General features: G+C 34.8%; 3 non-coding genes across 3 annotated transcripts; 1 reads left to right on the top strand and 2 right to left on the bottom strand.

Moving 5' to 3' along the window:
* Positions 1–9,175: 9,175 nt before the first annotated feature.
* Positions 9,176–9,248, bottom strand: Trnav-aac. The gene has a single exon. It is a non-coding gene; the product is annotated as a tRNA-Val (tRNA).
* A 3,506-nt stretch (positions 9,249–12,754) lies between these two features.
* Positions 12,755–12,827, top strand: Trnav-aac. Its single transcript has one exon. It is a non-coding gene; the product is annotated as a tRNA-Val (tRNA).
* A 3,793-nt stretch (positions 12,828–16,620) lies between these two features.
* Positions 16,621–16,694, bottom strand: Trnav-aac. The gene has a single exon. It is a non-coding gene; the product is annotated as a tRNA-Val (tRNA).
* Between the last annotated feature and the right edge of the window lie 635 nt (positions 16,695–17,329).

Raw genomic sequence — 17,329 nt, 5'->3', positions numbered from 1 at the left:
AGTAATTATTCCGTTAAAGAAATAAGAAATAATACTAAATCGGAACGCACACGTCTGTTACAGCTATTTTAAGTAGTCTATGAAGTTGTCATTGTCAAATTGCTTGCCAGATTTATAAATTTTCTCTAATAGCTGCATAGCTGTAACAGACGGTTAGATTTGGTTCGGGCCGGACCGGTCGGATTTGGTCCGCGTGATCTACAGACGGCCGGATATGGTTCGGAGCGAATTAAATCCGCTGTCCGACTCGAACTAAATCTGACAGTTTGTTACAGCTATTAATTTTATACTTCACAAAAGTAGTGATGAACCGGTACCATCGCAAATAAATAGTTACATTCGCTCCGTGCAAAACTTAGGCGAAGGAAACCGAAACGATCACAATCCTCAAGATCTCTACACACATGGCGATCGGTTGCTCGATTAGAGTGAGATAGAGCGATAGAGTGAGGCAATACATGTTTCTCCTTCTCTACCTATTGCTCCATCTCACTCTAATCGTGCAACAAGTAGTTGATTAGGTGGATGTCACACTGGCTCCGATTCGCATCGCACAACCGGAGCCAGTATATCATCCACCTTAATATGTAGCGGCCAGGTAATGCGGCTAAAAAATATTGCTTGAAATGAAATGAATGAGAATGAGCTGTCATAACAGAAAAAAAATCTGTTATTGCTGTGATTTTAGTAGGGGGAAATTAGCTAAAATTACGGCATAATTAATGGAAGGTTTTTTTTAATTGAAATATGTACGTTATAGACTGAAGTTATTTTTAATCAACCCTCCCCACTCCTCCCCCCTCTGCGTCACCCCTCTACCCTCCCTTAAAGTGCCGAAAATGCGGTTTTTCTCGATTTCTGACAAAACTGTTGAAGATACAGAAAAAGCGCGTAGGAACGAAGTAATCCTTAATAAATTTACTACAAATCATTCATTAACACTTTGGTTCTAGCACTTATAGTTTTCGCGTGATCCGCCACGAAAGTTGGTCCTTTGCTGCAATTTTCTTTATTGAATGTTAAGTTTTCGCCCAAATGCTTACGAAATCGTCGAAATTTGTTTGATATGACTAAAATATTGTAACACATGACTAAAATAAAATTAACGGGGAAAAATCACTACCATGAGTGGAATTTCCAATATGTCTTGGAATTCCAATAACTATTTAAGACGTAATATTTTCACAGTAGTAGTCGCTAGGAGTACCATTGATCCATATAGTATATTGATGACTGGGGATGAGCTTTTGGTAGCTGTTGGTAGAGCCCTGGAGTTTCAATCCAGAAGCCGTGAGTTCAAGTTCCACCCATGGTAGTGATTTTTCCTCCTGAAATTCATTTTCAGTTTATAATATTTTAGTAATATCAAACAGATTTCGTAAGCAATTTGGGAGAAAACTTAACATTCACTAAAGAAAATTGCAGCAAAGGACCAACTTTCGTGATGGATCACGCGAAAACTGTAAGTGCTAGAACCAAAGTTTCAATGAATGATTTGTAGTAAATTTATTAAGGATTACTTTGTTTCTACACGCTTTTTCTGTATCTTCAACTGTTTTGTTAGAAATCGCGAAAAACCACATTTTCGGCTATTTAAGGGGGGGAAGAGGGGTGACGCAGAGGGGGGAGAGATGGGGAGGGTTGATGAAAAATAACTTCGGCCTATAATGTACATACCTATCCCAATCAAAAAAAATCTTCCATTAAATATGCCAATATTTTCATACATAACTTTCCAGAAGCAACGTACTATTTGTGTTTTGAGATAAAATAAAAATAGTATATTTTTGTAGTTGGAATAAACTAGCTTAAATGGTGTATTTTAAATGAATGGTAAAAAAACTCCAAATTGATTTCAAAAGCAATTTAAAGTATTACAGTTAGTAACTAAAACAACGCAATAACCGGATGATTGCCACAAGAGGAAAAAGGTAAGTCATCTTATCTCTTCAATAGGTATGTGCATAGCCGGGCACCGTTAATCAAATATTTTACTTCGATAATCGTTAATCCGTTACTAAAAAAGTTAACTTCGTTAATCGTTAATGCGATACATTTCAACAAATTTAACGTAAGTTAAAGTTAATCGATAATCCGTTAACGCGTGACAAAAAAATATTTTTACTGTAGGTATATATTTAGTTGTATCAGTAATCCACTATAATGTATTATGTTACTGTAAAAGCCCGAATTACAGCAAGCCTATTGAACTCTAGGCTACATGTGGAAGGCAGTGATTGCCTGAGCTACTGCCAAGAACTGTGTCAGGAGAGCTGCAAGATCACAGCAGGCGGAAGCCGGGTAGAAGCTAGGGAAGAGAATGTGGTCTTAAATTGGGCTCGAATTTGCTGCCCTGTCACTAGAACCACAGTATAATCTAGAACAGTTGCCATGGTAAAACTTAGGATTCATCGAATCAACGTTGGTAAAAGCGAACCCATGTGAACAACAATTCTTTAGGTAATATTTGGGCTTTTGGCGATCAAAATCGGTAAAAGCTGGAATTTACCGGTTAAATCCTAGGATTTTCCGTACTTCGGACTTTTACAGTAGCGTGTTTTTCGCGGCGCTGCCCTGCTAAATTAACGATTAACGGACTCGGAGAAATTTAACGGAAGTTAACGAGTCCGTTAACATTTTTTAGAGTTAACTTAAAAGTTAATCCGTTAATCGAAATGTTAACTTCGTTAATTAACGATTAACGGATTAACGAGTTAATGCCCAGCTATGGGTATGTGTATATTAAATAGGTACGCTATAATGTAATTAATGATGTATGATGTAGCTACTTAATTGTGTCAAGTAAAAATGGTCACTTCTTTGCCTTGCCCCATGTTTTGCGCCTCCAAGTATAAGGCGATACGAAGTACGCCGGGCAGCTAGTTACTTATAAATATGGATCGTATGTAATTCGCACGTGTGCATTCTCAGAAGTCTTAAATTACTTCGAGTCAAAATATAAATTATACCTTTTTTATATCATCTAAAACCATCACGTTCTCTGACTGAAACTAAATTCTCAATAAAACTGTTAAACGACGGACTACGGCTTTCGACAAAGAAAGGTTTTGCCTCGTATTAAATTAATAATAATAATAACACTGCTTCAATAATGGCTCCATTTATATCCTAAGCAAAAGAATAACTCCTTTTACAAAAGAAATATTATCCTTATAGCATACAAGATTTAACACTCCTTTTAATTAAAGCCATGTTGGCGAGGGGTCCGTACTTGAGAACCATTATGGGTACCCAACGTGATGTAAGCTTTGTTATAAATAAGGTCAGGCCAGAAGTGTCACTCGAGTGGTTGTGAAAATTTGCTTGCACTTGCCTTTCAGGTTTATCAAAGAATCAAAATGGCTCCTCAGTTTTAGTAAATTATCACTTCGCTTAGCATAGTTGACACTTGCTTATTGGATTACATACATTACAATCACGACTGCATCCCATAAAGGGGTAGGCAGAACACATGAAACTACTAAAGCTTCAGTGCCACTCTTGGCAAATAAGGGGTTGAAAGAAAACGAAACTGTGGCATTGCAGTGACAGGTTGCCAGCCTCTCGCCTACGCCACAATTTAACCCATATCTCATAGTCGCCTTCTACGACACCCACGGGAAGAAGGGGGTGGTGAAATTCTTAACCCGTCACCACACAGCTTATTGGATTATCTGTTTTAATTTTATATTAAATCAATTTTAACTTAGGTACCGACAGTGGGCTTTTTATTGTAAGTATCTAAGTCAACAGCTTTCTAACAGTACCTGTAATATGGTGCCATACAGATCTATGTACTGGTACACCTAAGGTTCCAGATATATACAATAACATGTTTGGCACCCAAAAATAATATTTCTTATTTATTATATTATGAATGTGTCATTACCATTAGTCATTAGTGACCACCGCATCTCTGACAGATGATTGATGCAACACTGTGTTAATATTATTGTATATGCACTTGTAGATATATAAACTATTTGTAGCAGTGCTACCTACCCACCTACGTACCTAACGTAGGTGGGTAGCTAGTACTGCAGTCTATTAATTTTCAAGCAAGAGAGGCACCAAACTGCTGATCGGCTGAACTACTTTTCCCGTGTAATTTATAAGGGTTCCAATAAAACTGTCAGCGAAACGATTTATCTACTCACTGGCTTAAAGAGTGCGTTTAACTCGACTCATTTATTAAAAGACCAAATCTTCAGGCGTTTGTCTTTTGTTGAAATCCAATCGTACTGTTTTTAGGGTTCCGTAGTCAACTAGGAACTCTTATAGTTTCGCCATGTCTGTCTGTCCGTCCGTCCGTCCGTCCGTCCGTCCGTCCGTCCGTCCGTCTGTCCGTCCGTCCGTCCGTCCGTCCGCGGATAATCTCAGTAACCGTAAGCACTAGAAAGCTGAAATTTGGTACCAATATGTATATCAATCACGCCAACAAAGTGCAAAAATAAAAAATGGAAAAAAATGTTTTATTAGGGTACCCCCCCTACATGTAAAGTGGGGGCTGATATTTTTTTTCATTCTAACCCCAACGTGTGATATATTGTTGGATAGGTATTTTAAAATGAATAAGGGTTTACTAAGATTGTTTTTTGATAATATTAATATTTTCGGAAATAATCGCTCCTAAAGGAAAAAAAAGTGCGTCCCCCCCCCTCCAACTTTTGAACCATATGTTTAAAAAATATGAAAAAAATCACAAAAGTAGAACTTTATAAAGACTTTCTAGGAAAATTGTTTTGAACTTGATAGGTTCAGTTGTTTTTGAGAAAAATACGAAAAACTACGGAACCCTACACTGAGCGTGGCCCGACACGCTCTTGGCCGGTTTTTTAAATAACAGTCATCAATTCACACGGCGTCGTTATTGCTGTCTAGGAAGTCTCATGACAAATATAGGTACATATAGGCTTTAATACAATTGGTTCATGATTTTGTAAAGATTTACCTATTTTGTAGATAAAGCTCAAGTGACATACTAGCCTACAAACCTACAGCATAGACGTACAACCCAACTGGATATTAACCAATGTAATGTTGATTGTACGCAATTTCACCAAAAATTGTTACATGCATCATGAATATCAAGATGATTGCATTTGCAAAATCGATAGAGCAAACATTTAAAAAAGTGGCTTGCAGAACAACCAGATGGTGTGTTTATTTCAGATCATCGTTGACAAGTGGATATAATAAATACTTATATAAGAGTTATCATGAAAAAATACATATTAAACTAACACAAAGCAGAACTACTTTCAAAATGCGCCGTTTGAAAACTATCTTCAGATCCTATTCCATATGATTTTGGTTAAACAAGCTTTTTCATAAACACACCTATGTTACACCTACATATGTAGCTCAAAAACGTTCTAACCTTCTATTTAATATGATCGCAGCATTCAACATTGTGCGAGAATAGCGGCCCTATTATCCTTATCGTATTCTGCAGTGCTGCCTCTCGTAAACTAGCAGACTTTGCGGCCACGCATCTCTATTGATGTAGCTCGAGTAAGCGCCGAGAAGCGTTTAGGTTAATATAATATCTAGGTTATCTTATGTCCTGTAGACTTAGGGAATTCACTGCATACCTCTAGTATTTGTTTATTATATATATCGTTATTTAAGTACCCGGCGCTTAAATACATACCTATTGCGCATAGCTAAATAGAACGAAAGTTTAATAATAATTTAAGTTACCTTACAAAGTGGAGATTGAATACCTAGTTGTACAAGGATTGTTTTGTCTTGTAGAACTAGACTAACAAGATAATAAAACAAGAAAAACAAGTAAATCGTGTTAATGGAAGAATTTCTTTGTTTACAGGTAAGTCGATTCAAGCTCGCCCACCCACCCATCGCTCTGAGGATTCTGTTTACTAAACTACACTATTTTAGGGGAAAAAAACTACGTTTTATGAGAACATTTTCTGAGGATGCAAATTCATAACTAGGTTGCTTAAATCTATTAGATAGACATTGTATCTTTAAAGCAATATTGACACGTTGAGCGAGGCAGTCGCTAGCTATTTGGTCAGCAACACGCTTTAGTGATTTCTACAAAAAACTTGTGCGCGCTGGGAGGGGTCCCATGGTGATGGGTACCGACACCAAATAATTTAAAATGGTACTCTGTATTACGCTTTTGTAATTACTTTCCGAAATTGCAGCACTTTTCGTCGCTTCGCTTGCTTAATTTTACATCAGTCAGTTGGAGTTAAGATTATGCCCATTTTGTTCAAATCGCAACGTATGATAACGTGGTAATCCTGTGTATGAAATCGCTACCGCTGTCATCTTTACACGCACTCTAAGGCGTTAAAAGCTTTCGACCCGCGAAAATGAATTCGATAAGGTAAACCTTTAGATTTATACGGGGGCCCGAGACCTAAAACAATAATTTCTCTGAGGGCGGATTTACATGCAAATTAACCTTGAAATTAGACTAAGGTGGGAATCTAAATATGTGACGACGCTGTGTTTTACATACTAGATAAGAATTGAACAAAATGAGTACACTTTAAATAATTACACCTAAAACTATGACATGCTTTAAAATATAGAACTATTACACGCGATGATATTTACCTATTACAAATATTATTTTCTAGAGTAGAGATTGAGAAATTATGTTTAAGGAAACAATCATTACAAAACACGAATTGACAAATGTACACTCTGTCATTCTAAAATATATTTTATCTGTAATTAGATAAACTTTCGTAGTTATTTGTACAGTTACAAAATATATTCTATCTAATATAACATATTTGGGTGAATCAACTTTTCTTTGCCAGCAAAATTTCGCATACTTCGACTACATGTGGTCAGATAATTTAATTGGGATTTAGTCTAATTAATGTATACTTATTATATTAAAGACAAATACTACGCAATACAACATGTAATTATAGGATTTCCTATTTTATAACTTTGTTTCGAGCAGTGACCCAGTGGACATAGCTGTCCCTCACTTTTGTATGAAAAAAGTGTCTCTTCCACTGGGTCACATATTGTTTTAATTAAAAATGAATCGTTTTTAAATTTTTCCCTAATTGGTATACGTGAAATAAGGATCTTTATTCACGATGGTAAGGTTAAAAATCACAAAAGTAGACCTAATAATAAGTAAGGGTAATTCTTGCAAAAAGCAAGAAAAAGTTGATTCACCCATTTGCACCGAACCTATGACACCCTAAGTAGGGCCTACTACCTACAGCCATCATCAGGAATAGCCTAGGTCACAATCGCTTATGAAACGGAACTGTTACAATTGCGCTAATACACTTTATAATTTTATTTATATTTCATACAATTTTGATTGGTAATCTACAGGGAGCGTACTTTTCGTGCCGATGACATCATTTTGACGTCACGCTCCATATAGGGTGATCACAAATTGTTTTATTGTAAATTATTAATCATTAGTCATTAATCATTTTAAGTTATGAATTTCTTTGAATGGTAATGAATGCAAGAAGGATGGTGTGCTTTACGTTAGAGAGGAATTCTCTTTTCTACGTATTTATTGTAATGTGTTGTCAATACTATTTAATTAGATTTATGTATAAAAACAAATTAAATAATTTTATTCACGTTTCACATTTCAAGTAGGTATTATTTATGCCACATGTAAATGGACTACTGTATTTGAAGTAATTTGTTCACGATTAAAATGATTGACGACTAATAATTAATAATTTACAATAAAACTATTTGGGATCACCCTATGCGGAGCGTGACGTCATATTAATGTCATCGGCATAAAAAGTACGCTCCCTGGTAATCTAAAACGCTCCTAAATCAATTTAATTTCGGTTCAGGTCAATATTTACGTTGTTGAATAATTAAGTTAACTATTAGGCACCGCCGGTTCATCGGATTCGTAGATTGGTAAATAAGTTAAACAAACATGCAAATATGTGTGTTTAGATGTTGATTGATGTTTATTTTATGCGAGTTACGAACGATGGATGAGAGGTGAATTTGTACGAGTATAAGTCTGTTCATATCTGTATAAACAATCATTTTTCCCCTCACTAGCTCGGAAACATGTGTTTTGTCCTTTAATGCCAGCGGGTAAAAACGCATTTTATCCACTAGTGGGTAAAGTAATTTGACCTTGAATAAAGTCAAATTAACTGCTTTAAAGTTGATAAAAGTAGGTGAATCTAGTAATAAAGATGATTTACCACCTGTGGAACTACTGGAAGCAGTGATAAACGCATTTTTTGCGTTGTAGATTCCTCGCTATAGTGAGGGGAAAAGTTTTGTGTTACACTCGGGTGCAAATGTATTTTACTTCTCGTGTTTTAAAAAACTCACAAGTTCAGGATTCTATTCTCGAACCACTCGCTTCGCTCGTGGTTCAACTATAGAATCCTTTCACTTGCTCGTTTTTCAATTCCACACTCGGCGTTAAAATACAACTTTGCCCCCTTGTATAACAAATAACTATTAATTTGAACTGTGTAAATACGAGTAAATCATATACCTAACCATGCAAAATATCTTTAATATTCATTCTTTTCCATAAAATACAAGTTATATTAATGTATTTTTAATCAATTTAAATATAGAACAAAATAATCTTAAACCTATACTATAAAACTATAAAATATTGCTAGAATATACTATAATATTTATTTTTCAAGAAACGGTATTGAATTATGTTGGCGTTAATTTTATTATACCTTAACTATTTAATTACTAAAGTGATAACACTGATAACTAAGTTATACCAGACCACCCCATTTCTCATATTTCAAGGCGATAACAAGAAATGCGGCTCCTATTTTTCATACTACGGAGATTGCGCAGTTCAAACCTATAAGATTCCATAGAATTTCGAGGCAAACATCAGCTTTCAGCAAACACCCGTCCTTTTTCAGCTGTATTCATTAGAGTGGGACGGGTAGTCTATCTCACTGGCGAGAAAATGTCGCGCCACATCGCGCCCATCATGCATGGCAATATGTGTACTTCCCTGCAAACCATATAATTTTATTAATATTTATGAAAAAAGAATGTCGACTTGCACGATAATAGAAATTTACACTATTAAATATGAGATTTATTGCATGTCAAGATAACACTTTTACGGAAACTTTTGAAAAAAAAATCAAACAACCAAAAAAGCATTTGAGCAACATTTGTACATGAAATAAAAAAATGTTTCCGCCCGGGATCGAACCGGGGGCCTTCTGCGTGTTAGGCAGATGTGATAACCGCTACACCACGGAAACTATATGCAGAGCGTTCAAAGTTAAGCACTTTATACACGTTACATTAATTTTAGATTAGAAAGTATGGTGAGGTGAACTGCAATCCGATTCAGATTTAAAAACATGTTATGGTTTTGATACGTTTTGACGTTCCTATTTACATCTTGGTGATTGGCGCAAACATTCGCATTATTTCAGATGAAAAATTATAATTTGTATCATGACGTACTACCTACTTATATGCTAGAAATTTGTCCTATAACACAATACATAGCGTAGAGCGTGACAAAAAAGTCAAAAGATATGCTGCTTGTAAAATACAAAAAGCAGGACGTAGACATAAGAGGGTAATAAATGTTAATGTAAAAAGATTGATAAATTATTTGTTTCGTTCGGGTCCGTATTGGCTCATATAAAATTATTTGTTATAAAATTATTTGTTATAAAATTATTGTTTATATCGATTTGTGCTCCGAATGATCATTTCTCATAATTTTACTTATCATAATTTTGTTTCATTATTATCAATAGTACTACTATCACTGTTCATAATAATCATTTAGCCGAAATTTTTTAATCATAAATTCTATACAAATATTTAATAACAGTCATAACGACCCCACATAACGTGGGATAAGGGTAGGAGGAAGAGATTTAATACCAGTCATAATTTTGTGTTGCAGAAAATTATTCATCATAAAATTATTTTAAAAGTTTTGGGGAAGTTCTATGAATAACTTGTGCCATTTATAGAAGCGCGCTTGGAGCTTTTACAGTGACATATACAATTTACATTAAAAAGTCGTTTCTGGTTTGCTCACGGTCAACCTAACACGCTCCTCCTTGCAACGCTCGTCGTCGCACCTAACTGGATTGTCACATGTGATTTCTGTTCTGTTAAAAATAATATAACGATAAATTATATTACTTTCAATCGTTATGATCAATAAGTATATAAATATTAACATTAGTATAAAATGTATTTATGACGAATGACATTATGAACATAAGTCATTCGATGTTACGATAGTTATTAACATAAAATGTGACAATCCATAAGAAAAGGGCCCTTATGGCGGTTTCTAGTTACGGAGATATCGACGTTTTTGTAAAATCGTTCGAAATTATCGATTTTTGAATTTATGCAAAATAGTAAAATATACGAATAGACGTGCAATTGTAGCTTGGTTTCAGTAGTGTACGTTAAGTATTTCTATATTAAAATTCAGCTCAAAGTTTAGTAGAAAAGGGCCCTTATGCCAGAGCGCGTTCGAAAATATGAAAACTGTTGTTAAAAAATGTTGTAAATTACTTACAACTTTTGTTTATAAGTTAGTTTATGTTATATAGGTACGATTCAATGAAGTACTTTGATACCTAATTTAAAAATTACCCGATTTAGGTACCTAGTCGTCACTTTAAAATAAAAATCTTACTCGTGAGTAGCTACTAAGTGCAATCTGACTTCAAACCTCACTCGGCGGCGTGTCAAAGCGAAGATGTTCTTCCTTTGACTAATGCCGCCGTTACCACTGTCTCTCTCTTACTTAGGCACAGTTGATGCCACGTGGCAATGTTGCAGCAGTTGACGGTACGTAGTTTATGAATGGTCCCTTATTGGTGACATTATCGGTGGTAAGATGTGTTTTCTTCCGATATACTAAGTGTCTTAAATAATTAAAAAACAAATATTAAGAATTACAAATCGATCTGGTAGGTACTGTGTGAATTAATAATTATAATAAACGTTTTATGAGAATTACTGATTAATGATCAAGATTTTAAGTTTACTTCATATAACATTTTTTCTTTGGTATTCTGTTATAATACAAGATAAGTAACTAAAATAATAAAATACATTAGCAATGAGTAATTTTTATCTGTGATGGTCATAAGGGCCCTTTTCCCAAATGTATGGGAGTCAATAATTTGTGATTTTTATGTAACTTTAAAAATTTATAAATAAAAAAATAAGACATGCAGAATAATTCTGACACTTTAGTTATAAATGTGTAGACTGATTAAATATAATTTAGAAGTCTCTATACGAAAATTATTATTATTATAGGAGCAGATGTTAAATATTCTAATTGTGATATTCTGATTAAAATATACATATTTAATGAACCATGGGATTTTATTTCTATCCTTAAATGTAAGTTGAAACATATATAACTATGTACTATAGTTCAGATAGCAACATATTAGAAGAAAAGCCAAAAAAATATGTTTTCCTAATTTTTTCTTATAAGCGACTTGCCCTAATCAAAGCTTGATTTTTCATGATCTGGAAGTCGATGAAACACAATCACAACTGATTCTCAAAGAAATGTACCTTGAGATACACAATCAATCGTCATCTATGTAACTTCCAATGGGAACACCCTTAAAGTGAGTTTCAAACTTCTTTTCACGTTTTCTCAAAAGTGCAATACTTAGCATGTGTATGCTTGATGAATTTTTAAAAAAAAAGTACGTGGCCTAGGGCCATGATTTTTTTTGTATTAGATAGCTTATTTAATGCAGATTTAGGATCTGTACCTAACTCAATACCTGCCATAAGGGCCTTTCTGTGATGGATTGTCACAAATTGTTATAAATAATGATCATTATAATGTAAAATTGTATGATAAATATTTTCGGACTACCAATAATCTATATACCAATTTTAGTTATATGAACTTGGCGCACCCGTTTCGTTCCTATGCATTTTTCTCCAATAGGTTTTGATATGCAAAAACTAAACAATGTCAATAATTCAGGTTCAGCTACTTTTCTATCCGACGTTTCTCCTTTATAATTTAACTAGCAAAAATTATACTGTATAAAAAAATCTTATCTTATGCTTCCTCTTGATATAAGTTGTTACATTTTGTGCCACCAATCTTTGCAGTCAAAGAACACTGTTTGGCCTTTTTTGACGATAACATTTCAAAACAGTATCAATAAATGGGTGTATGTATATGATATTTCCTATTAAGGTGCATTAGGGTAATTCCGAAAAACGTCTAATTTCGAAAGTCGCATAAAAATCACCATTTTTCCATCATAAGTATCAAGATTCCGCTTTCGTAATGACCCGAGCATTTCTGTCATTAGCTACTTCTTTTAGCTAGTTTTTTCTATACGAAATTCATCTCCTTATCTAAAATATTGATTACAAATAAATACAACTATTCTTATTATCAATAATATTGCATTACCTATATCGATATAATTTACAACTGTCCAACATACAGAAATATCTTTATGACCTCTCGGTATCATTTTAATCTTAAAATAATAACCAGTATATATTTTTCGCAAGCTCATATCTCGGTCTTGATTGTCTCCCGATCTCGATTTTTAATTATAATTATAATAAAGTGATTATAGATTGTAGATGTTTATGCAGTTAAAATTATGCATTCTCGAATGTCGTCTCGTCACATGAGACAAGATATGACGTTTTGAAAATTACCTACCCCGTCTGCTCTACTTTCACTGATGTCTTGCTACTGTTGGTGATTTTGGCACTTACAGGTATGGTTTCCGTGGTGTAGCGGTTATCACATCTGCCTAACACGCAGAAGGCCCCCGGTTCGATCCCGGGCGGAAACATTTTTTTTTGTGAGTAACAATAAATGTTTTTTTTTTTACATAAAAATAGTTATTTGTTTTACATGGGGGCAAAGTTCTTGTTTAACCGCACGTGCCAATATTGATACCCGAGCAAGCGAAAGATTCCAATATTGAACCGCGAGCGTAGCGAGTGGTTCAAAAAGTGGAATCTTGAGCGTTGCGAGGGTTTCAAGGCACGCAGGTTAAACAAACTTTGCCACCGAGTGAAACACATAATTTTTCACCACATCGACACGAACAAAATATTCACTATAAAACATCAAACTAAATCAAATCCATCAATTTATCCAATATTTATGATTCAACATCATCATTTAGGTAAATTATACCAGTCAGCCTTAAGATACCAAGTTAAAATTTTTATGAAATTACTTTGCACTCTTGTGGATAAAATGCAATTTTGCTATCTGTTTTCGAATAGCAAAGTAAGCCTTTAACAGTTGGTGTGGTGAAAATGTTTTTATTATGCAACTCCCTCCTTCAATTTGAAATTAACTTCTACAAAATAGGATTTTATTATTAAAAAACGAAATTAACCGGGCATTAAAAAATAAAACTTAACTATTAACTTATAAATAAAACTAACACTATACTAAAACTACCTCTAAAATAAAACCCTACAAATAAACAATTGATTCTAAATGTGAGCCGACCGGTAGGGTGCCCAGAAGGCTGGCAGCATTGCCGCGCTGAACGGCAATGCCGATGCGCTGGGAAAGGTAAGCCCCAGCCTTCCGGTCACCCGACGCGTCTATAAGACGTTTAGCCAGCTCCAGAATAAATGTTACTTTATATATTAAAGTGTACATAATAATTATTAAGTATACATACAATTAAACGATAGCTCTCAACAATTTTTAAAATTATTTTCTTCATCGTTTTTTCTTGGCGCTTTGTGTGACCTGAAGTGGAAGAGCTTTTCCAGAAGAGCTAACTATCCTAATCTGTTAGAAATTAATTAATAAAACCAGAAGTATTCTTAGTTCCTCACATTATTTCTTAAACTTCTGACACATGTCGGACATTGACGATCAAATATATGAAAGAGGCGCGTTCCTATAGCCAACAGTCTAAGCTCGTGTAGGTAGGTGAACGCGCACTACGTTTTCGACAGGCGGTAACTGTGAGGTAACTGTGAGGTCATACTGTACGATAGTACTCTTTATTATAATGTGCTTCTGAGTTCAAAACTCGCAATCATATGCGCAAGAATCCAACAAAATTAGATAAGAAACAGAAAATTGGTCAGAAAACCAAGATATAAGAAAATTTCATTACATGCGGACGGATAGGTGAAATTGTATTAAGACAAGTGCGTAGACATGAAATAGTCCGTGTTAAATTGTAATAATGTACTAAAACTTCTTGAGATATTCGTATGCATTAATGATATTTTTACCGTGTGTGTATTAGTAAGATAGATTTTCAAAAAAAACAAATATCAAAATACGAAACACAAAAAGTACCTACGTAAGTATGTAAGTAGTAGAGGGTACTACGTCATCCGCCTATTTCTCACTTAGGGCCGTATTACATGGTACGAGATCTCGCATGCAACTTTTAATACAATGCGGCATTTGATAGACCGGCCGAATTGGATGTAACCTCAATAGGCCGCATTGTAACTAAAATCGAATGAGAGTTCGCGCGTCGGTCGCATAAACGAGTCCTTATTTGGTAAAGGCCGCCCACGCGGCGAGGTCGGGTCCCAATTCCCTGATGTCTTTATCACTCGACCACACACTATTATAGAAAAACACGCATGTGAAAAAAAATAACAAAAGTTATAAGAGTTATACGTTTTTTGCGCAATATGGGCAAGTGAGGTACATTGGCATTACATTAGCTAGGTACAAATAATAAAGTATGGATACTGGCTGGAAAAAGGCGCGAAATTAAAATCTTCTATGCAATGATAAACATCGCGCCTACATAGGGACGGCCTGATGTTTTATCATTTATCGCGCGACCATACTTGCCTGCCTGGTTGAGATAATGGACTGTCGACGTAATCTATTTTATTCATTAAACACGAGAAATAAAGTTACCTTTATTACGTGCCCGAAAAGACATAAATACTGTGCCTTTTATATAAGCCATTAAGCAAAAAATAATGGCTCTGACAATAATTAACCTGTATATTAAGGGCCTACTTTTAAGATAAGTGTTGTTGAGTTTATTTCTCGACGATTATTATTACACGTAAGATAATAATACTTTGGTAACACCAAAAAGGATTTAATACGGGACTGACAAAACCCATACAAAAAAGCGTACCCCTGAAATGTATGGGATTTTTAGGTTTAAAACTAGATGGCGCTGTTTCGCAGCCTGGAAGTGGCCAAAATCATATTTTCGTCAAATGTTTGTTTTTATTTTTTACAAGAACAAATGACAATATTTCTTTATGTGTATTAATTTTGTAATTGCTATAATACATACATACATATATACATATATTCACGCCTGTATCCCATAAAGGGGTAGGCAGAGCACATGAATTACTAAGTTTCAGTGCCACTCTCGGCAAAAAGGGGTTGAAAGAAATCCAAATTGTGACATTGCAGTGATAGGTTGCCAGCCTCTCACCTACGCCACAATTTAACCCATATCCCACAGTCGACTTCTACGACACCCACGGGAAGAGAGGGTGGTGAAATTTTATTCTTAACCCGTCACCACACGGGGGCATTGCTGTAATGTAGGTAGTATTTTGTTTTGTAAGTGGTGACATCAATATTATATCAATCTTTGTCCCCATTATTCACAAAATGTGTCAAATTTAAAACCCGTTAACTGCGCGTCAACTATCTCCAGCGATATGCATCTGGGCTCGTTAAAAGTTGGCCCGCGATGGAGTTTGCCCTCCTTTGAACCGAGATAAAAACTATTGTGAAGCGTACTTCGCCGAGTCAAAACTTTGAAGGTGAAAGTTCGATTGACCTTGTTTATAATTTATTAAAAAAATATATCTCGAGATGAAAGAATACCATCATGGGTACAAAATATGAAATATATATTACCTTTATATCTGTCAGTTAATATTTAGGCTAATTGTACGTATAGCTTGGAGTTTTGTTGAAAATTAGCATTATAATTTTAGTACTACACGGGAGTTAATCGCTTAAACACTTACATTTATATTTGACCCGACAAAACACCTAGGGACGTAGGGACACACCGGCTGATATCGTGAGCGTTGTGTGTAGGCAAAGTGACAACCCCAGCGCAAAAGTGAATAATTAAGAACAAGTGCGGGTAGTTCGAAAAACTCCCGTGGCTAGAAGATGTTGATGCAATTCCTCGCCAGTCTACCCGTGACCACGAACATAGTGTGATGTTCGAAACGTCGGGCCAAATATAAATGTAAGTGTTTACGCGATTAAGTCCTGTTTAGTATTAAAACTATGAGTGCAAATCGTGTTAGTTTAAATCAATATAATTAGCATTATCTATGACACGAAAAGGCTATGTCCACGCTCCGTCTAATTGACGTATCGTCAGCTCAAACTGAATGTATCAAAGTGATACAAACACAGTCTCTTGAATATTACCATAAACATTTTTTTTCTTTCAATGTCATGTCGTGTCGCTTAACTTCAAAACTGGGTAAATCCATTCTGCTATAAGGTTGATTATCTTTCAGATAATATTATATTTTTTACATATTCAACCTTAAAGCAGAATGGATTTACCCAGGTTTGAAGTTAAGCGACACATGTACGAAATACGTCAAACGATTAGCATAATAAGTAAATTTTAATAAAAGAGATAATTTCGCCCGGGATCGAACCGGGGGACTTCTGCGTGTTAGGCAGATGTGATAACCGCTACACCACGGAAACTATATCAATAGTTATCAAAATACCGGACAATAGCGATACGACTCTGTGAAATGTACCTTGAGTGGTATGTAATTATCTATATAATTTATCAATATAAAATACTACATATTTATTTTATCTCGGTTTGTATATCTGTTCTTTCAGTTTGTATAGCAATTGCTTATACTATTAATTATATCAATCAAAAGATGGCTATTTTTCAGTTTTAATAAAATATATCTCTATTTGTCCTTAATACCGTCACTCTACATTAAAATAAAATTCATAACTCTCATGAAATTAAAGAGGAAAATACTTATTATACAAACTATTTCAATTTCTTGCAGATTGCAGACTGTAAACTCTTTTGACATTAGTTGTCAAGCCTGTCAATATTATACCTACTCGTAAAATTGTTATTTCTCATAAGATATGCAAAAGATCATAAATATTTTTAATCCTAGTGTTGGTAATCAACATACAAAGTTTTAATATGGTGTTTTGTATTTTAAGACTGTGATTAAACAAACTACTTTTCCGTGAACGAAGTTTGACTATGGCGGTGGTGAAAAATCTTCGTGAGTTTGGACAGTTTAGCGTTCCTATGTGCTGTTTGGCTCTCGAACGCGTAACTACAAAAGATCTGAAGTGAGTACA

This window comes from Leguminivora glycinivorella, chromosome 9, assembly GCF_023078275.1.
Source record: "Leguminivora glycinivorella isolate SPB_JAAS2020 chromosome 9, LegGlyc_1.1, whole genome shotgun sequence".
Classification (NCBI taxonomy): Eukaryota; Metazoa; Arthropoda; class Insecta; order Lepidoptera; family Tortricidae; genus Leguminivora; species Leguminivora glycinivorella.
This window is presented reverse-complemented; position numbering and strand designations above follow the sequence as displayed.